The 27,378-nt window shown below is 46.1% G+C and overlaps 1 long non-coding RNA gene across 1 annotated transcript in view; it reads right to left on the bottom strand.

Moving 5' to 3' along the window:
- The window catches only part of LOC117075769, a 28,495-nt gene extending 6,321 nt beyond the window's left edge, over positions 1–22,174 (bottom strand). Inside the window, exons 1-3 of the long non-coding RNA XR_004434111.1 lie at positions 22,072–22,174; positions 7,534–7,625; positions 6,313–6,446 (exon numbers count right to left, since the gene is read on the bottom strand). This is a non-coding gene — a long non-coding RNA (uncharacterized LOC117075769). The remainder of the gene's footprint in view (positions 1–6,312; positions 6,447–7,533; positions 7,626–22,071) is intronic.
- Between the last annotated feature and the right edge of the window lie 5,204 nt (positions 22,175–27,378).

The following is a 27,378-nucleotide window of genomic DNA, read 5'->3' as shown; positions in this document are numbered from 1 at the left end:
GCTATATATCTCAATCCATGTCTTACTGTCATCAGCCAACAGTATCTTATTCAGATCTCTCCATGCTGAGTGTACATCTGCTTTATTATTCTGACTACTGCATACTATTCATCAAATGCTCTTATCAGCCCTCCTTGTGGTAGAAACTTACATTGCCTCCAACTCATCACTACCACCAATAATACTGCAATAAACATATCCTTGGGCTAGTCTGTTATAATCAGAGTTTGTCCAAGTTATAAGCCCAGGTGTGGGATTGCTAAATACTGCCAGATTGCTCTCAGGAGTGTCTACACTCATTTAGACTTCTAGACACATTTCATGGAAGGCTATTTCCTCAATCCTCAACAGCAATTGACATTATTCAATTTAGTATTTTTCCCCCAATCTGACAGACACAAGATGCTGTCTCATGGTTGCCTTAATTGCTATGTCTTTGATGATAAGTGTTACCTTATATTTGGATCGCATCTTCATAGCCACTGCCTACTTTTCTGTTCCATCACCTATATTTTTTTCTTTTTTTTTTTTATTTTTTGAGACAGAGTCTCACTGTGTCACCCAGGCTGAAGTGCAGTGGCGTGATCTCAGCTCACTGCAGCCTCCATCTCCCAGGTTCAAGTGATTCTTCTGCCTCAGCCTCCCACATAGCTGGGGTTACAGGCACCCACCACGCCGGGCTAATTTTTGTATTTTTAGTAGAGATGGGGTCTCACTATGTTGGCCAGGCTGGTCTCAAACTCCTGACCTCAAATGATCCACCTGCCTCAGCCTCCCCAAGTGCTGGGATTAGAGGCATGAGCCATCATGCCCGGCTTATTTTTTTCTTTTAAATATATCAGGTCTCCCCCAAGTTAATACTATCAATGTAATTCCAATTCAAAGCCCAGCAAGAATCTGCTTTGTGTGTTGGAGATGTTCCATGCATCACAATTCCCCACCTCAGCGGGGAAGCTCCTGGAGCTCAGGGCTGCTATTGCTCTTGAAGGTCCCACAGCACTTTTCCCAGAGCCTCACTCAGAGCAGGCCTCAGTGAATGCTTATTTATGGGATCTGTGTGAGTCAAGAGGCAGAAGAGGATGCTGCTGGTAAGCTGGTCACTTTGAAAATGCAGAATCCAGGCACGGTGGCAGAGCTGGATGGCCAAGAGGGATCTATGACACCGGAGGCATTGTTGATGGGGACGCTTTAGAAAATGTTCTTTCCTGAGGGACCAGGACAGATGCCCTTTGAAATCCTATTTCTAAAAATAAAAATGAAGAAACGAACAGAAACAACAACAACAAAAAAAAAACTATACATTTTTTAGCTAGAAATGTTCCACCTAAGAGCTTCTTTTTTCCATAGTTCTGAGAGCTCATGCCAAGTGCAGTCCTGAAGCTTCCATGAACGGTAGCCGGTGACTGCCTTAGACAGTCTTACATTGAGTCCTGTTCTAGATGCCAAGGATGATAATATCATTCCCTGGAAACAGCAGGCCTCATGGAGAGCATTGGGGAAAGGCTGTCCTTGCTCAGCACCTGTCACCCAGATTGCGTGCTAACTTTTCTGGAGCTCCATCTTTATTCTACATGTTGATTAGATGCACTCAGCATAATAAATTGCAGAAGGCTTCAAAGTTTCTGTAGCTAAGTGCTGCTCGGAGACAGTGACTCTGTCAGTGCTGAATGAAGACACTGGGTCTTGCTTAGCTACCATGCCATGCTGAATGTCTTGGACCTGGTTCCTTTTAGCAGAAGGCTGATTAAACCCACATAGCGCTGAGATCATAGGAATGGCAGTAAATGGCATTTATCTGCTTGAGGGTACGTTTTGTTTTCTCAGATAGACTGCAAGCTGCCTGAGGACATAAACCATAGATTATTCCTCTTTGTTTCTAGAAGAGAGCTATGCTCATAATTCAGCACTTAATAATTATTTGTTACAATTACTAATGAGTGAATTAATGAGAATGAATAATTGAGGCTTGGTGTTCAATGATCCCAGAATACATCAGTATGCCTGCTAGGCCAAGCACCTGTGTATACCAGAGTTTAGGTATTATATACATTATATATCTAAACTCTGGTTTAGGTATTATAAACTCATTGAACATCAAGCCTTAATTATTCATTCTAATTAATTCACTCATTAGCAATTGTATATTAGTAATTATATACATTATATACCTAAACTCTGGTATTATATACAAGCGCTTGGCCTAGCAGGCATACTGATGTATTTTGGGATGATTGAACCAATAAGGAGCAGTAAGATTTTGTTGATATAAAGAGAAAGGCAAGTAGAGGAAGAGAAATGGAGTTAAAACTGCAAAGGTATGAATGACCCCAAATTAGCATGGACTGGTTGGCTGCACATCCTGTTGGGTTACTCAGGACTCTTGGTTTTCCTCAATATTGAAGGATTTGGTCAACGTTTCTGTCAATCCCAATTTCTCTTTCTAGCTTAACTTGCTGTAGGTACATCCCTGGATAATCAGGCTAGGGTTTATTAGTCTGGGGATGGATAAGAGATCCAACTAGCCAGCTGGGCGCAGTGGCTCATGCCTGTGATCCCAGCACTTTGGGAGGCCGAGGCAGAAGGATCACGAGGTCAAGAGATCGAGACGATCCTGACCAACATGGTGAAACCCCATCTCTACTAAAGATACAAAAATTAGCTGGGCGTAGTGGCGTGCCTGTAGTCCCAGCTGTTTGGAAGGCTGAGACAGGAGAATCACTTGAGGAGAACCTGGGAGGCAGAGGTTGCAGTGAGCCAAGATCGCGCCACTGCATTCCAACCTAGTGACAGAGTGAGACTCTGTCTCAAAAAACAAAACAAAACAAAACAAAAAAACGAGATCCAACCAGCCAGTTTATCAACTAGCTAGCATTCACAGTCCTCTCATGGGTTTTGAGTGAAGGGACACAAGGAGAGGGAATAAGCAGCCCTGAGGATAAGAGCTGAGTCACATAAATAGTAGTACTCTAGTAGAAAGACTGGTGAACTCTTGTGGCTTGAACTCCTGTCCCCCCTCACTCCTGATGTTCAGCTTTTCTTGAGTTTCTGAAAAACCACTTTATATCTTAAAAATGCATACCTTTACATGTTTCCCTTATTCGTTTAAAAATTCCAAGCTACTTTGAACAAGCTTCTGATCTTTGCCACCAAATGAGCTCTATGTCTAAAGCACTCCTCTCAATGACAATTTCATAGCTTGGGCTTTGATGGGTAACCTGCAGCCCCACTGGCCACTCCAGCAGATGGTGACCCTGTGGGTGGTAGGGAGGCTTGAAGGATCTAGTGCATCTTAGCTGAAAGTGGCTTGTCTCAAACAGACGTGAGAAGGCCCAGCGTTGAAAGGATTCAGGATCAGGGCAACCTGCTGTCCTTCACTGGTGCAGCCGCTTGGCCTCTACTGATTCCACTGACCCAAGTGATCATACACAGTGGCCTCTGCCCCTGTAATAGCAATCAATCCAGCCAACCAGATGCACCTGCAGCAGGGCCATAGAATTCCAAACTGGAATAGACTTCAGAACCCCTTTAGTTCATGGATCAGCTCTACAGCTTCTCTTACAAATGGCCATGCCATCCCTTCTTAAACGTGACAGGGCAGCCAATATCGAGATACCCTCACAGAAAGAATGTGGCCCCTAATTTTAATCTTCTTCCCTTTAAATTCTACCCTTCGATGCTAGTTTTGGACCTCTTCAGATATACGCAAACATAAAACTCTTTAAAGAATTTAGTCAGCCTTTACACATTTGGACAAAAGACTCACATCTCCTTTAAAGCTCCTTTTTCCAGGCGAAATATGCCTAGACCCTCCAGTCATTCCTTCTGCAGCATAATTTTGAATCTCTTCATCATCACAGTCCCTTTTTTTTTTTTTTTTTTTGAGACGGGGTCTCGCTCTGTCGCCCAGGCTGGAGTGCAGTGGCACGATCAAGGCTCACTGCAAGCTCCGCCTCCCAGATTCAAGCCGTTCTCCTGTCTTAGCCCCGGAGTAGCTGGGACTACAGGCGCACATACCACGCCTGGCTAATTTCTTGTATTTTTAGTATAGACAAGGTTTCACCGTGTTAGCCAGGATGGTCTCAATTTCCTGACCTCATGATCCGCCTGCCTCGGCCTCCCAAAGTGCTGGGATTACAGTCACGAGCCACCGCACCTGGCCCATCACAGTCACTTTTTATCAGGCTGGGTTCTGAGTTGACTCTGGGATTTTCTTCAAATGTGTCAACCATGTGCCCTTGGATGGCATCAGATCAGGGGGAGTAGAGCAGGCCTCTCACCTCCTTTTCCCCTACGACTGCATTCGCCTCTGGGGCAATTCCTTTCTTTTAACTGCAGTTGTGTTTGAGCCCACCTTTCCAGTCAGTGGCAGAAGGCTGGCCTGGAGTGATAGCCAGGCCCTGACCTGCCTATGCCATCTTGGGGCACCAGAGTGGCCAGCAGTGCCTTTACCCACCCTTAGAGAGAGTCAGCCCCTGTCAGCTCCACAAGGGATAGTCCCACTCTTACCACAGGCATGGGCCAGAGCCAGGCCCTGATCTCAGCTGGACCAAGGAGACCCCTGCCCTGGTCAGTTAGCTGTGAGGTGCCTCACTGGAAGGCCATCGAGACATGGAAGCTGACCTTGCCTTTTGGGATGGTCATGAGAGAGTAGCGAAGCCTCATGTGTTAGTCCGTTCTCACACTGCTCTAAAGAATACCCGAGACTGGGTAATTTATAAAGGAAAGAGGTTTAATTGACTCAGTTCAGCAAGGCTGGGAAGGCCTCAGGAAACTGACAATCATGGCAGAAGGTAAAGGAGAAGGAGACAGCTTCTTCACAGGGCAGCAGGACGGAGTGAGTCACAAAGGGGAAGAGCCCTTTATAAAACCATCAGATCTTGTGAGACTCACTCACTATCACGAGAACGGCATACTGCCCCCACGATCCAATCGCCTCCCACTGGTTTTCGCCCTTGACACGTGGGGATTGTGGGATTACAATTCAAGATGAGATTTGGGTGGGGAAATAGAGCCAAACCATATCACCTCATATCTACTGCAGATATGAAGAAGGCTCCCGGAAGCAAAGAAAAGAATCAGCAAGGCCCCACAGAGATAGAAACAGAGAAATTAACCAGCGACTTTTCACTTCCCGGAAGTCTCCACTAACCCTCTTTCAACTGGTTTCCATGAGGTTTCTCTGAAATAAATCCACTTTTAAATTTAAGACTCCTTGTATGAATGTTGGTTCTGAACAAATAGTCCCTTGACTAGGCCCCTAAGCAAGTCTTTGAACCTTACTTAGTTTTCCTTCTGGATACACTGAATTGAAGTATGGTGGGCTCCTCCCACTCTGCGATTCTGTGTCACATCATCCCATTCTATACTTCTGTACTTGGGAGGGCTTTAAGAATAAAACCCTAAGGGTATAACTTTATACGGAACCCTTGGTAAATTTCATCTTGTGTTTTGGTTAATCTTCCAAAACATCTCACATTTTGGAATATGTTTGGGGCTTTGATTAGCAAAAAGTAAATTAAAGAACAGTTGAGAGCAGTGGCCTCACACGTCTTCTCAGAAACCTATCAAAGGATTGTCTCTCACATCAGATGAACTGTCGAGGAATTCTATTTATAGATGGCTTAGCAATTCATTCATTTCTCAATTTCACCAGAGGTTAGTTATAGACTGAGGGGGTGCTTTTCTAACTTCAGCAGAAATACACGTGAGTGGTAGGTACAAAGGTTTTGGTTTACTGTGATCTGTGAAGATGGTTGGTCACCTAAGAACAAGACACCCACATCTTGAAGGACCATGGAAGGTGGACTCTGGTATGAACCCATTATGAAAGGTCAGATACACCACACAAAGAACTAGTGAAACTCAGATTAGTCAATTTGCCATTTGTTAGCAACACAGGCATAAAGAGTTGGTGGGAAAGGATGTAGGAATTTTGGCTAAAAGAAGCTTTTGGCTTATCTTCAGATTCCAATTATGCAAGGCTATCCCCGTCCCTCATTACCACAGATAAATTAAACATCAGCTTAGAGTTCAACTTGGCAACTTGGAGAAAACAAAGAATATATCTTTGAGGCAAAATGTGGGCTGTATCTATTTGTGGTTCATATGTGCTCCAAAAAGACAGGCAGGCAGAAAGCAAGACTGCCTCTCCCAACTGCAGCATTAAATAGCAGAGGCAATGAGAACGTTGGGTATTTCTTGGACACACCATGCTCTGTGGGAAACAGACACTTCTGAAGATACTGTTCAGAGACGCTTAAGGAAAAGACAAAAAGCAGGAAAAGAAGGAGGAGGCACATGCATTCAGGTCACCTGCAGTTACCATCCACGGATAGCTTTTTGCAGTTCATCCTGGGTAACTGTCATGCTCGTGTGAATGAGCCATTGAGGTCCATGTCCTTGTGTGTGGTCTTTGACATCAGCTGGAACAACTCCAAATCCCGTTTCTGGAATATAGACACCCCTCAGCCCGTCAAGCCCCACACTCCGCCACCCCATTCTATTAGCTTTTATTTGACTTCATTTTCTTCCCTTCCTAGTCACTCTATTCTTTTGCTTCGACTGCTCAGCAAGTCCCATCCTTGGGTGAATCCATCAGTCAGCCTCAGTTTCTCCATTCAGAAAATGGGTATAAGTAGAGCTACCCCATGGGGTTGGCATGATGCTGAAATGAGATATGCATGTTAAGGGCATGGCTCCAGGCCTGCAAGCGGCACGCACTCAGTAAATGGCAGTTCTCTACACCCTATGATCTCTCCCTCTCTGCCGTATCTTCCCTCTACTTACAAACAGGTTATTTGTCCTACTTTTGAAAAATCCTTTACAGCTACAGAACATCCCTCCTTTTCTTCATCACCAAAGATCATGAAAGACTGGTGTGCTCACTGCCTCCTCTTCCTCAGTGTCCACATTCCCACCACCACTGTGGTCTGATTTCAGCCCCATCATTCCCCTTCTCCACCCCTATCCTGCCTTGTCTCCTGACTCTAGCCTCTCAAATGCAAACCCTCAGTGTGATCCTCTATGCTTACCTTATTTTCTCTCCTTATATCCAATAGGTCACTAGATTTAGTTAATCCTGTCCCAGAAATGTCACCTGCCTTTGCATTTCCACCGTCTCAAAGCCAGTTCCCTCCTCCCCCACCGGCTCAGATCAAGACCTTCATGACTTGTCTCCCTTCTCAGTCTTGGCCTCTCAGATCCATCTTCACACCCACTCTACTTAAAACTCTCAGGGGTTCTTCATGATCTCCAGGACAATGTCTGAACCCCTAAGCATGGCACATGGGGCCCTGCCTGTGGCCTCACACTTCCCCTGCTGGGGTCCATGCACACATGAGCACGATACATGACTTCCACACCAGGCCCCGCTCCCCTGCCACACTCCCTCTAGCTAGACCTCCCTTGCCCTTTCACTTTTGATTAAATTCCCTGTCCTCCCATAAGACCCAAATCAAGTATCACTGGCTTGGTAAAGGCTTTCCCAACCTCCTGCTCAGGGGCCCGCAGCACTTTGCTGACGCTGTAACTTACCTTCAGGAGTGTAGCCTCCCCTGTAGTAGGCTGCAGATGGTGGGGATCTTAACCATGGTGACAGCTTCAGCACTTGGCATGGAGTCAGGCTCCTAACAGGTGACCAAATACCACATGCTGTGCAATTAATAAAATGAAGGAAGAGGCTAGACGCAGTGGCTCAAGTCTGTAATCCCAGCACTTTTGGAGGCTGAGGTGAGTGAATTGCTTGAGGCCAGGAGTTCAAGACCAGCCTGTCCAAAATGGTGAAACCCTGTCTTTACTAAAAATATAAAAAAATTAGTCAGGTGTGGTGGTGCATGCCTGTGATCCCAGCTACTCAGGAAGCTGAGACAGAAAAATCACTTGAACCCAGGAGGCAGAGGTTGCAGTGAGCCGGGATCACTCCTCTACACTTCAGCCTAGGTGACAGAGTGAGTGAGACTCTGTCAAGAAAGAAAGAAAAGAAGAAAGAAAGAAAAGAAGAAAGAAAGAAGGAAGGAAGGAAGGAAAGAAGGAAAGAAAGAAAAGGAAAGAAAGAAAGAAGGAAGGAAGGAAGGAAAGAAGGAAAGAAAGAGAGAGAAGGAAAGGAAGGAAGGAAGGAAAGGATGGAAAGGATGGAAAGAAAGGACAGAAGGAAGGAAGGAAGGAAGGAAGGAAAGAAAGAAAGAAGGGAGGGAAGGAGGGAGGGAGGGAAGGAAGGAAGGAAGGGCCAGATGTGGTGGCTCACTCCTGTAATGCTAGCACTTTGGGAGGCCAAGGCGGGCGGATTGCCTGGGCTCAGGAGTTTGAGACCAACCTGGTCAACACTGTGAAACCCCATCTACTAAAATACAAAAAAAAAAAAAAAAAAAAAATTAGCTAGGCATGGTGGCATGCAACTGTAGTCCCAGCTACTTAGGAGTCTGAGGCAGGAGAATTGCTTGAACCGGGAAGCGGAGGTTGCAGTGAGCTGAGATCATGCCACTGCACTGCACTCCAGCCTGGGTGACAGACTCTGTCTCAAAAAAAAAAAAAAAAAAGGAGGAAATGCTTTGAGAACCTCTGAACCCAGAGGAGGCCCCATGCCTGTCCCCGCACTGATACTTCAGGATAGACATGAGGGCTAGAGAAAGTCCAGAGGCTAAATCGTGAAACTATTGTCTGGAATGGAGAGGTGGTTTTGACCAGAGGCTGCAAACAAGGTCTAAGTTTGGTTCAGCTAGTGCTTCTCAGCTCACTGAATTCACAGGCTTCATGGAGAAGACTTTGCCCCACATAGAGGTGAGCCACCAGTGTGCACTTACTGCCATGTCTGCTTAGGGCAGGGCCATACAGAGATACGAATGTCAAAATAAGTCTTGAGAGTCTAGCTAAGCAAGAACTAGGACAGGTTGGAAGAGGGAGGCACAGGCCAGAGAAATAGCCCATTCAGCTTTGCAGACACTCCCCTGGTGGGCTGAGCCCTGTGGCCCTGGTGGGTGGAGGTTTCCCAAGACAAATTCCACTCAGGGACTTTGGAAATCCAGAGGCCTGACCTGAAGGCAAGCTGGCAAAGCAGTGCATCGCCAAACAGCAGACATTGTGGTTTACAGCAAAGACCAAAGGGAAGCTTAGGATTTGGAGACTTTCATGGCAAGAGTAATGGAAATAAAATCTGCTCTGCTCAGAGCAGCTCGAGGAGAAACAGGACCAGCCACATGGAACCAGAACAGATGGGCTGTACGGGAGGGATGTTCATCAGCACTGCTGTGGGGGAGGGAACATGCACAGGCTTGCATGGCCCTGTCAGGGATTCTAGGTGGCACTATCAACATGTGACAGCTGACACGGAGGTGGCATCAGCAGAGGTTAATGGATGACTCAGAGGCATTATTTATTACTGTTATTTTTGTCCTCCCTCACAGTGGTTTATAGAAAGCGCTTTGTCAAGATTTCCAGACCCAGCCATGTACAAATGACATAAGGCAGATTCTCAGGGGAGCCCCTCTCTGACTCAGGGCTGTGAGCTAGCAGGCAGCAGGGAAGCACAAAGCATTAGCTGAGCAGCACCAAATCAAAATGGCAAATGATACTCTGGCCCCCACCACAGCAAGCAGGCAGCCTAAAGCCCAAGGGACTGAAGAGGATGGGTCAGGATGGGCCCGTACCCATCTGCTGCAAAGGAGCAAACATTCTTCAAGGTGACCAAACCTGGATTCGTTTAAAAATATCAGCAAGTCAGTTGCCCTACTAATGGCAGTGCATATAAATTACACTTGGAAACATTTGCCAAAGGACTGATCAATCCCATGATTTATTCAGGGTGATCTATATCAACAAAGATGGTAGAAATTCCAGGCCAATGCATAGAAAGTTTAATATGTGTGGTAGAACTAGGATCTTCCTCCTACTAGAATGAACTATTCTAACAAGAGTGATACTGCAGCAGTTTTTTCTTTGGATCTATCTATTTACCTACCTGTCTATTTATTTATCATCTGTCTGTTGCTGGAGACAGGGTTGGATTGCGCAAGAAGAAAAGGCATTTGCCTGGATGTGCATCAATAGATAATAACAGAAGCTTTCTAGAACCTCAGAATCTTTCACTTTATTCATGTATTTGCATGTTCTATTGTTCCTTTCTTTCTGCTTTTTTTTTCTTTTTCTTTTTTCTTTTTTTGTGAGACAGAATCTCCCTCTGTCACCCAGGCTGGAGTGCAGTGGTGTGATCTTGGCTCACTGCAACCTCCGCCTCCCAGGTTCAAACCATTCTCCTGCCTCAGCCTCCTGAACAGCTGAAATTACAGGCACCTGCCACCATGCCCAGCTAATTTTAATATTTTTTAGTAGAGATGGGGGATTGCCATGTTGGTCAGGCTGGTCTCCAACTCCTGACCTCAAGTGACCCACCTACCTCGGCCCCCCAAAGTGTTGAGATTATAGGCATGAGCTACCACATCTGGCCTCTTTCTGCTTACTTTTGAGGCACAGGTCCTTCTTTTGGATTTAGAAACCCAAAGAGGTGAGTGATCACATTATGACTTGGATTTTTAGTTCCCTGAGTCTGACCTTGCCTACTATCATATGCCCAAATTATTTTTATGCAAAGTTCATCAAGCTTCTCCAGGAACCAAGGAAACCAGAAGATGGGTTTTGTGATCGCTTACAAACTGACCCTGGAGAAGATCACTGAGCCACTGGGAAGTTGCTTGAGCTGTAAGTATCTCTGTGGCAAGCTCCAGAATTCAATGATATCCTGAGACGGGCATAAGCATCTTGAGATAGACAAACCCATGCTGAAGAAGGTTGGGGCTCAGGACATGCTTTCCCTTGGGCACCATGTTGTTAGACCACTTGTAGTGTGATTGGCCATGTTTCTTTACACCTGCACAGCCTCATGATAAATAGTCACTGCTTGCAGCTACTCTGCAACATCTGGGGCCTGTAGCAGCTGGAAAAGTGATGAGGTAAGGGTGAGTGGCTAAAAGGAAGAAGGGGCCAGAGAGCGTCCAGGCTGCCAAAACCAATCTGAGGCCATCATAAGCATGGCCAAGCTGCTTCTTACGAACTGAGTTTTCCTTCATTATGAGCCAAACCCAAATCGTACCCTTTGCAGAACCTACCTGTCTATTTGGAGCATGAACTGCACGCACAGCTGTGCCTGTGATAAACGGGTTAGGTCGGGAAGATCTCGGAAGAAAATAATCCGGGCTGATGCAGTCCAGTGGTTTCTCAGCCAAGGGGGTTGGATAGAGGCAAGGCCAGGAGAAGAGGGAACAAAACTTGAGCTCATCGTACCAAAGGGACACAGCCTTAAGGACAGCAGTATTCCAATCACATGATAGCATTACAGGAAACAGTAAATGGAGAAGCCAATGAGAAGGCCCAGGATACTTCTTTGGAAAAACCTAACAAGGCCCTTGAGCCTCAGCCAGGATTATACAAGGGCTGTTCGCACTTGGCTGAAGACTTGACTCTGGGGAGAACTTATGTCAAACACTCCCTGGATATGTGCTCATAGGAATGATGAATATTTCTGATTCTGGAGCTACTCTGGGGCCAAGCAGAGATCCAAGATCCCTTTGGTCTAACTAAGCAGAACAGGGGTCCTCCCAACCTCCTGGCCCTCATGTGCAGGGAGGTTGCTGTCGGCTCATGACTTCAAGTTGGCTGCACCAAGCTTCTCATGACAGTCTGGACAGCTCATCTTGGTGTTACAGGCAGTAGTCATCGCAGCTGGGTTATGAGAGGGTAACAGAGTCAGGGAAGAATTCAGGGCACTGGGAGGAATTAAAAGATAGGCTTTATCAGAGTTACCAGCGCTTTCCTGTTTTTAGGATATGTAATTACAATGTCTGTATTCAGTTTAAGATCCAGCTTCCTGTGCTGACTCAATCCACAATAGCCCTTACCTCAGGCTGCATTTCTATAGTACATGCATTGCCTTGAATCGCTCCTGAATATTTCCTGTACATACCATATTCTTCCTATTTTATTTTATTTTATTGACAGAGTCTTGCTCTGCTGCCCAGGCTTGAGTGCAGTGGCATGATCATAGCTCACTGCAGCCTCAAACTACAGGACTCTCATGATCCTCCCATCTCAGCCTCTTGAGTAGCTAGAACTACAGGTGCACATCACTACACCTGGCTAATTTTTTTTTTTTTCTTATTTTTAGTAGAGATGGGGTCTCCCTATGTTGCCCAGGCTGGTCTCGAACTCTTGGCCTCTAGAAATTCATCTTCCTCAGCCTCCCAAAGTGTTGGGATTCCAGGCATAAGCTCACCATGCCTGGCCTCTTTTTATTTCAATAATCCCATTATCTCTCCTGCTATGTGCCTGTAATGGAATTTGAAGAGAAGTAAATAATAGTTCTTGTCATAAAGGAGTTTATCGTCCAGTGAAAGAAATGGGTACATAAATAATAGCATCACTAAGGAAGCGCAGAGAAGAGCCTTGGGGACTAGATTGGCCAGTGGGGTTCACAGGCGTAGGAACTGGACTAGGATGTTTTTCACCAGAGACCATGGGTGTGATTTTATACCAAAAACTAGAAGTATAAGACAGATGAGGCATTATTGTGGATAATCATATGGAAATCTAAAACTAATGAAGCTGAAGTGGCCAGAAATTGGAATTAAAGGGGTGGGGAGCAAAGGATAGGAGACCTGGAGCTGAGAACAGTGAAGAGGGAACCGGAGTGCCTGCCTAAAAGAGCTGGTGTTCACAGCTTTTGGGGGCCACCAGGACAAAGTATGTGGGCCACCTGGACTTGAGGGATCAGGGATAGAGTGACAAGGGATCAGGGATGGAGTGATAAGAGGAAAGAGATTTAAGGGATGCTTAGGAAGTAATTGGATAGCAGGCATGAAAGAGAAGGAAGCACCTAAGATAATCCTGAGGTTCTAGCTTGAAGGCTGCCTGGGAAATCATGGTGATCACAGAAACTATTACAGAAGCAAACTTGAGAGGGAAGGGGATAAGTCCATTTGGGTTATATTGTATTAAAGGTTTTCAAGGGATAGCCAGGTAGACTTACTGTTGGGTAGGTAGTTGGAAATACAGTTTCTGCACCCCCAAGGTTTAAGTCAAGACTGGAACTCCCTCTGCCTCTAGGAGTCATCAGCCAGGAGAAGCAAAGGATGTTTGCCCAGAGAAAGTGACTCAGAGATCATCACATCCCAAGAGCAGGCCATCCTGGTGGCGCGGCGCTGGCAGAAGCTGAGCCGGAGCCATGGCGGAACACTGAACCGCAGCAAAGTGGAGGATGGGAAAGTAGGGACAGTGAATGCAGCCTTTTATAGAATGAAGATTGGTGCCAAAGGGAAGGGGTGAAGTGGAGCAGTAGTTTGGAGGAAGGGAGAGTTGCTGACACGTTTTTGAGAATCAGGGTCTTGTCATGTTTGTAGGACATGGAAAAGGGGCCAGATGAGGAGACAGGATTGAGGGCTGAAGATAGAGCTGTGCTCACAGAGGGCTGGAGGTCTCAGAGGAGGGGCAGCGAGGGGTCAGGTGGCAAGGCAGCCTCTAAAGAGCTTCCACCCTTCTTTCTCTAAGGTGAAAGATGGGTAGAAGCTGGGTAAAGTGGTGGAGCCGCCAGGCAACAAAATACAACCCTGCTCTAGGGAGTGTGTGTGCGTGTGTGTCTGTGTGTGTGTGTGTGTGTACGCGCACATATGCGTGTATGTAATGCAAACCATGCTATCTTGCACTTAGGGGTCATGCTTTCGACCATGGCCATTTCCTCTCCCTTAGACAGCAATCTCATTGAAGGCAAGAACTGTGGCTTCAGCTTCTTTTGCTGTCCCAATAGCACAAAGTGCAAGAATTGAGGGAGTCATGAATGCACCTGACCCTGATCATCATTGATTGCCTTCTGTCTCTCAGATGACCTAGGCAAATCTTTAAGAAGCATGGAGTATCAGGACTCGTCGTCTTTTGAGAGCTAGGCTGTGCCTTTGAAAGTTATTTGTATCATCCTGGCACATCTTGTAAGCATTAATTTAATAGGAAGAAGTTGGGGAGAAAAACCCAACACAGAGTTGAAACCTAACAATAGTCACTTGGTGGAAAGAGAGGATATTTAAAAGGAGCAAAGACAGTCTTCTTTCCTCTAAGTTGCTATCTTCTTTAGGTCAGATTGAGCTGGAAGGTCCCAAGATAGCAATTTGACACATTTGCTGTTTTAGCTTCCTTCTTGGTCTCTTTACCAGACACAACAGGGCACACAGTACACTCCCCATAAACATAGGATAAAGCAAGCTTGAGTCATCACTAACCAAGCAAAGGGCAGCATAGTGTGGGCTTCATTACCAGGTGCAGTAAGCTTATGCCTATAATCCCAGTTAGATGTTTGACATGGACCTACTAGGACATTTCCTCTGTCACCCCCTGTCCTCAGCTCTGCTTTTCCTGGACACTCACAGCATTTTAAGTTCACTGTCTCCATGTTAAGCACTTGATTATAGTTCATTTAGCACTTTCATGGTGCTTCCTATGGCATAGTACAGTTACTGATGCTCACACATATCTTATTTCCTTCTCAAATCAAGTCCTAAGTTGCCGGACTTAGGACTTAGGAGTGAGGTCCGTGACTGATTCATCTTTATATTCCCATTATACTGAAGAGATTAGACATGGAATAAATACTCATTCTTGAATTAATAAACGATTCACTGTTTCATGTGTTATTAGACTTCTTTGAACCACAGCTTTCTTGTCTATCAGATGAAGAAGATGAACTAGATTCTACAAGGTCCTCCTTACTGAAACTTGCAAATATTTTATGATTCTCCTTCCTGTGCTGACTTCATGTACACTAGAGACTCGTTCGTAAGTGTGAAGCAATGTCTTTAGCCCTCTGCTAAGACATATGCATTTAAAATTTAAAATCTAGATGGGGAGACAGGAATAACCCATACGAAAATAGCCCAAAATATGACAAGTTACGTATACTGAAGTCTGAATTGTGTGATAGACCCTGGAGATGAGAGCACAAGAAGAAAACTGATGCCAGATGTACAAGTTTGGGTAGTAAACCTTCAGGAAACCTCTGTTATCACTCAAAACACCCTGGAAAGAACAGCATTTTAAATGGTATCTAATACAATTTAGCTCATTGCTATTGAGGAAAAAGAAGAGGGTGGAATCAGAGATCTAACTTCTTCCTCAACAGTGAGTAGAAATAGGACTGTTGTGTTTTGTTGGGGGAATGTAAAAGGATTGACCTGGGCCGGGCGCAGTGGCTCAAGCCTGTAATCCCAGCACTTTGGGAAGCCGAGATGGGCGGATCACGAGGTCAGGAGATCGAGACCATCCTGACTAACATGGTGAAACCCCGTCTCTACTAAAAATACAAAAAACTAGCCGGGCGAGGTGGCGGGCGCGTGTAGTCCCAGCTACTTGGGAGGCTGAGGCAGGAGAATGGCGTGAATCCGGGAGGCGGAGCTTGCAGTGAGCCGAGATAGCGCCACTGCACTCCAGCCTGGGCGACAGAGCGAGACTCCACCTCAAAAAAAAAAAAAAAAAAAAAAAAAAGGATTGACCTGGAGAGAGTCTGGGAATGCCATTGGGTGTCTTGGAGGTCATGAATAGCCTGAATTGCAAGAAAATACTGGGCTCTTGTGGGGACACACAAAAAGGTCCAGGCATGGGGGAGAAAAGGAGAGTGAGAGGGGACTACTGAGGGCAAACTTCTGCCTGGCTCTGCTAAGGAGAAGCCTCATGGACAAGGCTGGAAAGAGAATGAGAAGTACTGATTTGTAATGTGGAGCAATGAAGCGGGCTAGTATCTTGTCCCTGTAAGATGTGTAAGCACTTTCTCTTTTTTTGTTTGAGATGGAGTCTCGCCCTGTGGCCCAGGCTAGAATGCAATGGCACGATCTCGGCTCACTGCAAGCTCTGCCTCCCGAGTTCATGCCATTCTCCTGCCTCAGCCTCCCGAGTTGCTGGGACTACAGGCGCCTGCCACCATGCCGGACTAATTTTTTTTTTTTTTTTTGTATTTTTAGTAGAGATGGGGTTTCACCATGTTAGCCAGGATGATCTCGATCTCCTGACCTCGTGATCTGCCCACCTCAGCCTCCCAAAGTGCTGGGATTACAGGCGTGAGCCACCGCACCCGGCCAAGATGTGTAAGCACTTTCTGTGCCACAGGTCAATGAAATGAGCAGATGGATACAGAAGGGGTAGGGGAGTCCATTTCCCTCCACCCGCAGAATCAAAGTCTTCTACCCCCTCCTTCCTACATATGCTTCCCAAGAGTGGACTTGAGTAAGCCCCAAGGAAAGCATTTTAGGGTAGGGTGATGATGGGCCCCATGGCTTCCTGGCCCTGGGAATCTGGGTGAGTGTTCACTTCCAAGTCAGTTTAATCACATCCAAACTCCTTCTGGAGGCTTAAAAGGGAGATTCAACTGGGGTAACCCCAAGAGGAAGCCCCAAGAGAGCCTATGAGGGGGCAAGAGATTATTTATTAGCAGGAGGTTCTTCTCTTGGGGGCTTTTTCTCTTCTTATGAGGAAGCACTAGTTTCATTTTTCCCAAACCTGAGAGATTTAAAATAGGAATGCAGGAGGCCACTTTCCAGGTTTTGCAGAGCTCAAACCTCAATACTTGTCAACACTGGTAATGTGAATAGTGGGGCCAGGGACTCTGTTGTTAGCATCATGAGACCTCCTCAGGCCCCTGAGCTAAGCCCACTGCCTCAGATCCCTGGTCTACAATCTGGGTTCTCAGGAGCATTTCTTCCTGGGGTGTGTGTGTGTGTGTGTGTGTGTGTGTGTGTATGTGTGTGTGTTTTAATAGCCCATTTGAAGTGCCCTCTTCATTCCTTGCAATCTCCCCTTGCTGGCAATCATTCCCCAATAACAGCATAGGAAGGAAGAGCAAAAACCGTGAGGCCGTGAGCTCCTTACCAGGGCCCAGGATGCACCTTTGCAGGAGGCTCAAAACCCTGTTCCAACCCCATAGGATGGCTCTTGCCCTAGGAAAGGAAAAGACTCAGGGACAGAGGGAAACTCCAGAGGTAAACCAGTAACTTTCCCTTCAGCTCAGTCTACTCTCTTCTGCCTGCCCATGGCCAGTGATCATTTCCTTAAGTCACTTGCAACATTAAGGAAGTGCCCTTGAATCTTGGCCTAGGGCTTGCATTGGGTTCGGTCCCACTTCAGAGGTTCAGTTTGAAGTGCTCAAGTATTGAAAGCTTCCTCTTTGCAGTTCATTCCAATCACAAGTCAAGTTCTCTTCAATTCTGCAAATATTTGGATTTGGGGCCAGGCCAAAATATATATCAAAGTCACAAAAGCTAATAGTTTCAATGGACTTGCAGTGCAATGAAGGAAACATGCTCATTAAAATGGCAATACCTAATAATTAATACTTCATTAATTTATTCAACAAATATTGTGCTGCAACACAGGTGGTCCCTGTCTCACAAAGCTCACACTCTAGCTAGGAGGTGGTCATAACTGAAGTCAACAAAGAAAGAGAACAATGGCTAAATGCTATGGTCTGATTTTTTGTGTCCCCCCAAAATTCATATGTTGAAATCCTCAACCCCAAGGTGATGTGTATTAGTCCATTTTCACACTGCTGATAAAGATATACTTGAGACTGGGCAACTTACAAAAGAAAGAGGTTTAATGGACTCACAGTTCCACATGGCTGGGGAGACCTCATAATCATGGTAGAAGGTCAAAGACACTTCTCACATAGCAGCAGACAAGAGAAGAGAACTTGTGCAGGGAAACTCCCCCTTATAAAATCATCAGATCTCGTGAGACTTACTCACTCTCACGAGAACATCACTGGAAAGACCCACCCCCATGATTCAATTACCTCCCACCCGGTCCCTCCCACGACACATGGGAATTGTGGGGGCTATAATTCAGGATGAGATTTGGGTGGGGACACAGCAAAACCATATGGTCATGGTATTAGAAGGTGGGGCTTTGGGAGGTGATTAGGTCATGAGGGTGGAGCCTTCATGAGTAGGATTAGTACCCTTATAAAAGGGACCCAGAGAACTCCCTCACCCTTTCTATCATGTGACAATGAAGTAAGAAGGCACCATCTATGAACCTGGAAGTGGGTCTTCACCAGACATCAAATTAGCCAGTACCTTGGCCTTGGACTTCCCAGCCTGCAGAACAGTGAGACATACATTTCTGTTGTTTATAAGCTGCCCCCTCTATGTGTTTTGTTTAGCAGCCTACATGGACCGAGACTAGCCTTGTTATAATGAGACAATGGTGACAACCTCTTTTAGAGAGGAAGGTGTGGAAGGCCTGTCTGAGGAGGTGACATTTAAGCAGAGACCTGGAAGATACACAGTGAGAATTCCAGGGAAAGAGAGGAGGGAATCATTTGTGCAAAGGACCTGAGGCAAGAGGAAAGACCTGAGGCAGTTCCAGGAAGTGCCAGGAGGCTGATGGTGCTAGAAGGAAGAGGAGCGTGGTGAGAGTGAGATCAGAGATGGGCCAGTGGGGCAGGCATGTGGCCACCGAAGAATGTGGACTCATTCTAAACTCATTGGGACGTGAACTGGTGACGTGTCTGGAGCTAAGATGGCTCTGGCCCTGCATGGAGAATGGGCTGAAGGAACACAGATGCAGCAGCAGAACCGGTGAGTTTTGCCTCAGGGAAATTCACATTCAAGGGGACAGTTATCTCAGTGTGAAGGGTACCTGGGAGTTGGACAGGTGAAGAGACCTCTTTCAGGCAGAGAGAACAAAATAAGCGATAGTAAGGACGCTTGGACCTGCGTAGAAGTAGAAGGAAGATGAGTGGTGACTGAAAGGAAGAGCAGTCAAAGATGAGGCAGGGAAGCAAGCCAGCTGGGTGTCAGGAGCAGGCTCAGGGACTTGGGCTTGGCCGGTGGGCAATCAAGGTGCACAGAGCTGTTCCTGGGTAGTGCCTCTCATGGTGCCCCTGACTCCACCGGGGTGACCGCTGTGCCCGGGGCTGCTGGTTAGGATGCAAAAGCACTTTAGAATGAAGGTCACCTCGGGCAACAGGCAAAACAGACGGGGCTGAAGTGAGCGCTTTTCGCCACTTGAGCCCTGAAGTGTCCCAGTGCCCTGCGCGGTTGCTAGGAGACACCCATGCAAGCAGGGGCTCGGGAGGGGGTGCAGGAGGCACCAGCCTCAGGCCTCCCTCAGGTTCCAGTACTTCATTCTCTGCAAAGCCTCTCTGCCAGCCTCAGGCCTCCAGGGCCTTCTCTGAACAACTGTTGCATAAGTGTCCAGGAGAATTCAGTTTTGCTCCCATTACCAGCCACCTGGCATGCAGATCTTGCTAGTCACCACTGTCCTCTGGTACTGGGCTCAGGCTGGACCTACACTGGGACATGAAGCCTGCTCTGCCCAGCCGCACGCCAGCCATCTGTTGGCCTCAGATGATTATGTATGACCCACAAAGCTGGGACAAGGAACAGCCTCCCATATCTAAGGTAGACACAGCACTGCTCCAGGCCAGTGCCTCAAGGAACCATGGCCATTGGGCCCCTCCAAGAGGCAGTTTTGAGGAGCCCTGGGGAGTGTCCCCTCTCTTCACATACAATAGCATTCACTGAGAGGGAACCAGATACAGGAGCAGTGGTGGAGATTTCATGAACAAGTGGCGTCAACAAGGGGCTGCGGGAGAGAGGTGTGTGAACACATATGAACCACCTGCCGGAAGCTCTCGGAATCATATGGGCGGGGCAGTGGGGGAGGGGAGGACTCGGTGGGATGCCATAGGTCCTGGGTCGGTCAACGGAGCAGGGGTGCTGCAGCTATTACCGTAACTGTGAGACCTCGGAGGAGCTAAGTAAAATGTGTCCCTCTGGAGTTCAGAGATCCCTCACCTTGTACCGATGGCAACGTCACCTCCGAGATGTCCCAGAATAGCTCCAATTCCAGTATCACATGCATGAGTGTTCTTATGTGTACTTTCATTTGTTAGACACCATTTTTCATTCATTGGATTAAAATTTGTTTACTATACCTCCTTCTATTTCATTTATTAATTTTACTAACTTATATAGCACAATGTCTTGCACAGAAAAGACATTGAATACATATCTGCTAAGTGATTGACTAATGGAATCATAGAAATACCTTTCAGATGAATGATGGAAGACTTGTTTTTTAAAAGCAACTTGGCACATTGCATTTGATTCATAGTCACCTAGCAGCCTCAGCTCAGCTGTAGAGTGAGTGACAGAGCTGTGTTTGACAAAGGGTGAGATGCCTTCGCGTAGCTCGAAATCCAGTCCACACAGAACCAGTTTTTGGAGTAGGTCCCCGAAGCCAGGCCACAGCACAGCCAATACATTGGGCACACACAAAGCACAGGCCCAGCTCATGGATTTTTCTCTTTCAATTTCCAAGGCTGATTTGAAGACTGACTCTAATGAATCAGGGTCATGGTGAAAGACTAGGGAAAGAATGACGTCGAGATAATTAATCCATTTTTAGCAGTCAATGTCAAAGTTTTATCCCTTTGACTGGGTCTGGTTCAATCAATAGTTAAGAATTTGGTTAACTGCTAATGAGTAATTTATATGTTTTTGTAAGAAATGTATGAGAGAAATAGAAATGGAAAGAGTGGCTCTGGAAGGTTAAAGACAATAAACTTCCTAATAAGGCTGAAGAAACTTCCCTTGGACCCCAGTTCAGTTAATGGTGTCTCCCTCCACTCAGTTATTGAATTGGAATCTGTGAGTCATCCTGGACCATCCTCCTCCTCCTTCACCCCCAAATCTAGTTGTTCATCAAATTCTATTGATTTTCGCACGTATTTACCTAATCTCTCTCCTCCTCTCTGTAAGACTAAGGAAATGGTGGTACCTTCTTCTTAGGGTGGTGGTGATAGTGAAATGTTAAGGCAATAAAGTGTCAAGCACTGTGAACAGCACACCCCATAAACGTTAGTCAATATTCATTTTTTTTTTTTTTTTTTGAGATGAAGTCTCATTCTGTCTCCCAGGCTGGAGTGCAGTGGTGCAATCATAGCTCACTACAGCCTCAAACTCCTGGGCTACAGGGCTTCTCCCATCTCAGCCTCCCAAGTAGCTAGGACTACAGACATGAACTACCACACCTGGTTAATTTTTTATTTTCTTTAGAGGTGGTATCGCACTATGTTGCCTAGGCTGGTCACAAATTCTTGGCCTTAAGTGGTCCTCCTGCCTAGGCCTGATCCCAAAGCACTGGGATTATAGATGTGAGCCACCACACCTGGCCTAAGAAAGACTCTAATCTATTAGCAGCTCAAAACAGTCATGATTTATGTTAGAAAGATAAGAAAAGTTAAACATTTCATAACCTTTGTTGTTGTAAACAGATATAGTACCTATACCTTGCTGTTGTGGTCAAAATTAAAATCCACTAGACTGGGCATGGTGGCTCACACCTGTAATCCCAGTACTTTGGGAGGCCGAGGCAGGTAGATCATGAGGTCAAGAGATTGAGACCAGCCTGGCCAACATGGTGAAACCCCATCTCTACTAAAAATACAAAAATCAGCTGGGTGTGGTGGCACGCCCCTGTAGTCCCAGCTGCTTGGGAGGCTGAGGCAGGAGAAGCGCTTGAACCCAGAGGGATGGAGGTTACAGTGAGCCAAGATCACACCATGCACTCTAGCCTGGGCAGGTGAGTAAGACTCCATCTCAAAAAACAACAACAACAAAAAACAAAAAACAAAACAAAAAACACCACTAAAAAATAATTAAATTTTGAGTCATTTGTTAGTCTATATGCATTTACTGATTCAACGATTCTTAAAGTACCATGACAACTACTACTACTATAAGACGGTCTGAAAGAATTTTGCTTTTTCTTATTAAATATAGGCCCTCATCCTTGAACCAGGTGAGAACTTCGAGCTTACTGGGTAAAGTCTAATTAACATGGTGCAGAATTCCATCCATGACAGGGCTCCTGCTGTCTCCAGCCTCATTTCCAGGCACCCCCTGCACCCTTGAGAAGACAACACTTCCGTGTCCACCAATTCATTCCTTCCACTCATATTTGTTATGCACCTGATGGTGTCTAGCTCAGGTCTCAGCTCCTGGAAAGAGACAAGGAAGCCCCAGAGTCTGCTTTTTTGGCACTTACCTTCTAGTGCCCCTGAAAAATCATGCTGCATCACACCTGCACATTGTCCTTTCTGCAGAAATGTCCTGTCTCCCCATCTCTATCTGCCAAAGACCCACGCATCATGCAGACAACTCAGTTTTCACCCTTTGCAGTGAACTTTGTACAGCTCCCCCAGATAAATGGGCTCCCTGTGCTGGTTCCTTGCCTGTGCCTGTCTCGTGTACCTCCCCAGCTGGTAGGGCAATGGTCCTTGATCTGTCAGAACTCCTGGTTGAAGTGTAGGTATTACCTACACAGAGTAAGGCTCCTTAGTGCTATGAAAACCCACTCATATGCTGGCACAGAACTCTCTCTTCCCCCAGCAATTGATCCAGCAATTGTCAATCCAGGCTGCACACTAAAGTCATCGGGGGAGCTTTTTAAAAAGTACCACTGCCAGGTTTCCTCCCCGGAGAATCCAGTTTAATGGGTCTGGGGTGGGGTCCAAGCATAGGCATTATTTACAGGTTCCTTAAGTGAGGCTACTGGACAGCAGGAGGAGAGAAAAACTCACACAGAAGCACAGAAATGAAGGCTGGGTGATGGGGCCTTTGAGGAAGCTCCTGCACATCTCGCCGGCATATCGAGGGCATGAACTAGGTCATGGGGACAAGGCAGAATCTCACAGGCGCCTCTCTGATGAAAGTGGCACGAAGCACCACCTTGCAGCGCTGCTCTGGGGCCTGTCTTCTGCCTGGGTCTAGCTTAGTGAGGGCAATGGCAAGAAAGGGTTTGGGAGTTAATAGACTGGTTCATTCCAAGGGTCAAGGGTTGGTGGTTGGTAGCAGTGAGTGGGTCCACGTTAACCTCCTTACTGGAAGGAGGGCTGGTAAGGTTGTCCCCATATTTGCCATCTGAGTGGACACTTCTAGAATCTTCCAAGATGTGCCAATCCTTGACAGTTGGAATTAATAGTCTCTTGACTCCCAAATCCTTTCTTGCCATTGCCCTTGTTAAGTTAGACCCGGGCAAAAGGCAGAGCCCATGGCCGGGCGCGTTGGCTCAAGCCTGTAATCCCAGCACTTTGGGAGGCCAAGACGGGCGGATCACGAGGTCAGGAGATCGAGACCATCCTGGCTAACATTGTGAAACCCCGTCTCTACTAAAAAATACAAAAAACTAGCCGGGCGAGGTGGCGGGCGCCTGTAGTCCCAGCTACTCCGGAGGCTGAGGCAGGAGAATGGCGTAAACCCAGGAGGCGGAGCTTGCAGTGAGCTGAGATCCGGCCACTGCACTCCAGCCTGGGCGACAGAGCAAGACTCTGTCTCAAAAAAAAAAAAAAAAAAAAAGGCAGAGCCCAGAGCAACACTGCAAGGTGGTACTCCATGCTCCATTTCAGAGCAGAGCAACCCAAGAACCCCATTTCAGAATCCCCTCCATGAAGTGTATGGAGGAAGGGCCTGATTTGTGTCATGAGGGGTAACACCACCATTACCAACATCCGATTTCTCACCCCTCAGCCCCCGCAAGGGTGCAGTGTGGCTACAGGGGTGTCTCTGCTATGACTCCTCCCTTTACAGGGAACGAGTCAGGTCCTCTGAAGAAAAGGCGTAAAAAGAAAAAAGAGTGTGTTGTCAATACTTCAAAGCCTCAGTCAGCATCATCCGATCTAGGAAAGCTGTGATGGGGTAGGATAATCCATCACTGCTTAATTTCCACTGGTTTCTGCAGGGTGCAGACCAGGAAATTAGACATTGGGCCTTCCCAGCAGATCAACAAACCCACGTCAGATACAGCGAAATCAGCCTCTGGCCAGGGACAGAGGCGTGTGGCGTCTTACAAGAAACAAAGAACACAAAGGTTTCCAAGACCATACTCGGAAATCGCTGCTCTTTAGGACAGACTCTGGGCTACTAAAGAAAAAACACAAGGCAGTTTTCCATCTGCTTTTTCCCCCTAGTATCTTCTCCTTACCTCCAAAAAACAAAAAACAAAAACAAGACAAAACAAAACAAAAAAGCACTTTGAAAATTCATGAAGCATTAGCTATTTTTAGAAATTTTAACTTTTTAATTATCTAACCTCCATATTTCCTGAGCACTTTAAGTCCATTTTAATTTTGTGTACTATTTAATGGTAAATCACGGTATATATCCTCAACATAATACTTCATATCCTTGTAGTCTGATTATTCAGTCAGCCTTCACTTCTTCAGACTAATCAATATAACTTCAATTTGCATATATTCTCCAGGTTATTGCAAAAGAAACCTGTTTCAGTGCATTTGAAGTATAAAACAGTGATCATTTGAAATCACACTCAGTTGCCCAGCTTTTCACTTGAATAAAATTCAGGTACCATTTAGTTCACAAAGATAATTTTACTTCAAGATTTACAATCGGGCCTCTCATCTAAAGCAATCTTCCTCACCCTCTCCCCAGCACTATTTCTTTCTTACCAGCCCTCAAACCCACAAGGCCTCGTTCAAAAATGATGAATCAAGAAGAAAATATAATGTAAATAGCTGCTGTATTAGAAAAATGCACTGGGAATCTTTGAAAACCAGGGAGACTATATAATATTCCACATTTCTTTCATCATACAAAGAAAAAAAAAAAAAAAAGGCAGGCTATGCCTTACAACAAGGCTGCAACAGTGTGTCCCATGTAGGAAAGATATCTGCAAGGCCATCTGGCCTGACTGCTCACCATTAACCAAAGCAGGAGCTTTGGGGAGCTCCTAGGAAGTTCAGCCATGTGGGGCCGCCGAAACATCATGGAAAATGCCCAGCACACACTATGCGCTTCTTCATTACATTGGCTCAATACCGAGCATGACCGCATGGGACAGCCCTCTTGCATGACACTAAGGTTTTATAGGTGACCTGCCACCTGTTAGATTTCCGCTTCCTTTGTTCTCCTACAGTGAGGTCTTTGTCCTGAGTTGAGGGGAGGACAGATTTTGGTGGGAAGATGATGATCTGAGTTTAAAGGGGCTCTGGGATATCCACGTGCAGCTGTGTAGTAGGTTAATGGGAATACGCATCCAACGCTCTGGAAAGAGGTCGTTGCTGGAGTTGGAAATCTAGGGTCCTTCACATTGGCATGGTTGTTGGAACCAGAGTTGTTGAGGAGCACACGCCTCTGAAGGAGGAAGAACAAGGAACCTTGGGAGCACCAATAATTGCTGGATACACGAGCTCGGCTACAAGAAGGCAAGCAGAAGGCTGTCGTGCCATGGAAACTAAGGCAAGAGAGAGTTACCATGCCAGGGAGGGGTCACGGGAACTGAATACAGTCCTTTGGACTGTAGGCAGTGGAGGATACTATTTAAGATGTCTAAATATAGCTCTGGTAATCTAAGCAAGAATAAGTTACAATGAAACAATTATGGGTAAGGGAGAAGCTAGCTAGATTTCACTGGACTAAAAAGGAGTGGCCGGGCATGGTGGCTCACGCCTGTAATCCCAGCACTTTGGGAGGCCGAGGTAGGCAGATCACGAGGTCAACAGATCGAGACCATCCCGGCCAACATAGTGAAACCCCGTTTCTACTAAAAATACAAAAATTAGCTGGGAGTGGTAGCGCATGCCTGTAATCTCAGCTACTCGAGAGGCTGAGGCAGGAGAATCGCTTGAACCCAGGAGGCGGAGGTTGCAGTGAGCCAAAATCGTGCCATTATTACACTCCAGCCTGGTGATAACTTAAGACTCTGTCAAGCAAGCAAGAAGGAAGAAAGAAAGGAAGGAGAGGGGGAGAGAGAGAGAAAGAGAGACAGACAGAGAAAGAAACAGAAAGAAAGAAGGGAGTAAATGGCGACAGCAAGATAGGTACACAGAATGGAAAGAGTAGGGAAGGCTGTGTGGACACTTAGCTCTTCTGTCTACAGGTTGTACAACTTCAGTCATCCGACAGGCATGTGAGCACCTTTGGTGTGACAGTCTGTTCAGCACTCGGGCTATAAAGATAAACAAGACAAAGTCCATGTGCTCAAAGAGCTCTCTATCTGTGATCCCAGAGAGACATCTGGACAGAGACGTCAAAATACAAAACAATAAATTCTAGACAGAGCAGTACTTAGCACGAGTCGTGATCTGGAGGATGAAGACGCAGTCCTCGCTCTCACGGAGCTCACCATTGAGGGATGCCCACAGGCAGCTGTAATAGAGCGGAAGTGATAAATCTTTCACAGAGGGGGTTTTACTCCGGACACCCAGAAAAAAATGAAATGTTAACGGCAGATTCAGGAAGTTCTCCATGAAAAGGCGGCATTTGATTCAAAACTCGAACAATGCGCTATCAAGGCACATGGGCTGGCTGAGACCCTCACTTCAGGCAGGGGATGTAGTGTTTTAAGGGGAAAAAATAGTTTTAAAAAGAAACTTCTGGAGACACTGTCTTGATGCCAGGAGTAAACATAAAGTACAAATCTGGAACACAGCGTCAGACTTATTAGGAAAGTTACTTGGATCAGGGCCTCTGAAATCACCCAGACCTGAGCTCCCTAATTGGTCTGGTATAGAGCTGGGCTCTGTGCTATGAAAACAGTACTGACATTTCATCTTCCCAAGGTACGTCCCCTGGCTCCGTGATATGGCTGTACAACAAGCCTGCCCTTTGTCACTGTGTGTGCACACATGTAAGTGCTCTCGACAAATCTGTCTGTATTCTGCCTCTCCTCCAGTGCTTCTTGGGCAACATTACCCTGGCTTCAAGGAAAAAAAAAAAAAAAAAAAAACAGACACCGTTGGTTGGAGATTACTGAGTAAACCTACAATGTCCTCATGCTTAAGGCCCTGTCCGTGGTTCCACCAGGAAGGTCACATATCCTCTCTCCTAAAAAGACCTCATGTCTCCATTTAAGTATTTGTTTGTGAAAATGCTGTATTGTATTGAAATTATTGTATAAAGATAGGGCCTTGGTACAAAATCTAGGAATGTGAGGTTTAAACACAGTTGGATAACTTTTTAAAAATCACATTGCAACTTTTAATTAAGGCGAGGGAGCTTAATTTAAACAAATAAATGATTAGTGTTGACTACCAGAGTATAAACAAGACTGTAGTTTTAAAATGTAATCAACGTTCTCCCCATTTTCAAACATTATCCTGGTCTGAATTCCTCGCGCTGTCCTCTCTATGCAACAAGAGGCACAGTGAGCTGTGGTCTGGTCTGTTTTTGCAGCCCCTCTTTGGCAACAACAGGATAGAACCCACAGCCATCAAATCAGCCTCTAGGTTGGCTCAAAACATCACAGTGGCCTGGACATGATGGAGTATTTCCAGGCACATAGAAACTTGGCCTTTATTCTTCAGGGTTGTAAATCTGGCACCTCTCAGGATCAGTA

This window comes from Trachypithecus francoisi, unplaced genomic scaffold, assembly GCF_009764315.1.
Source record: "Trachypithecus francoisi isolate TF-2019V2 unplaced genomic scaffold, Tfra_2.0 Lachesis_group5, whole genome shotgun sequence".
In the NCBI taxonomy this organism is placed as follows: domain Eukaryota; kingdom Metazoa; phylum Chordata; class Mammalia; order Primates; family Cercopithecidae; genus Trachypithecus; species Trachypithecus francoisi.
Note: the sequence above shows the minus strand (reverse complement) of the source record. Positions and strands in the feature narration are given on the sequence as shown.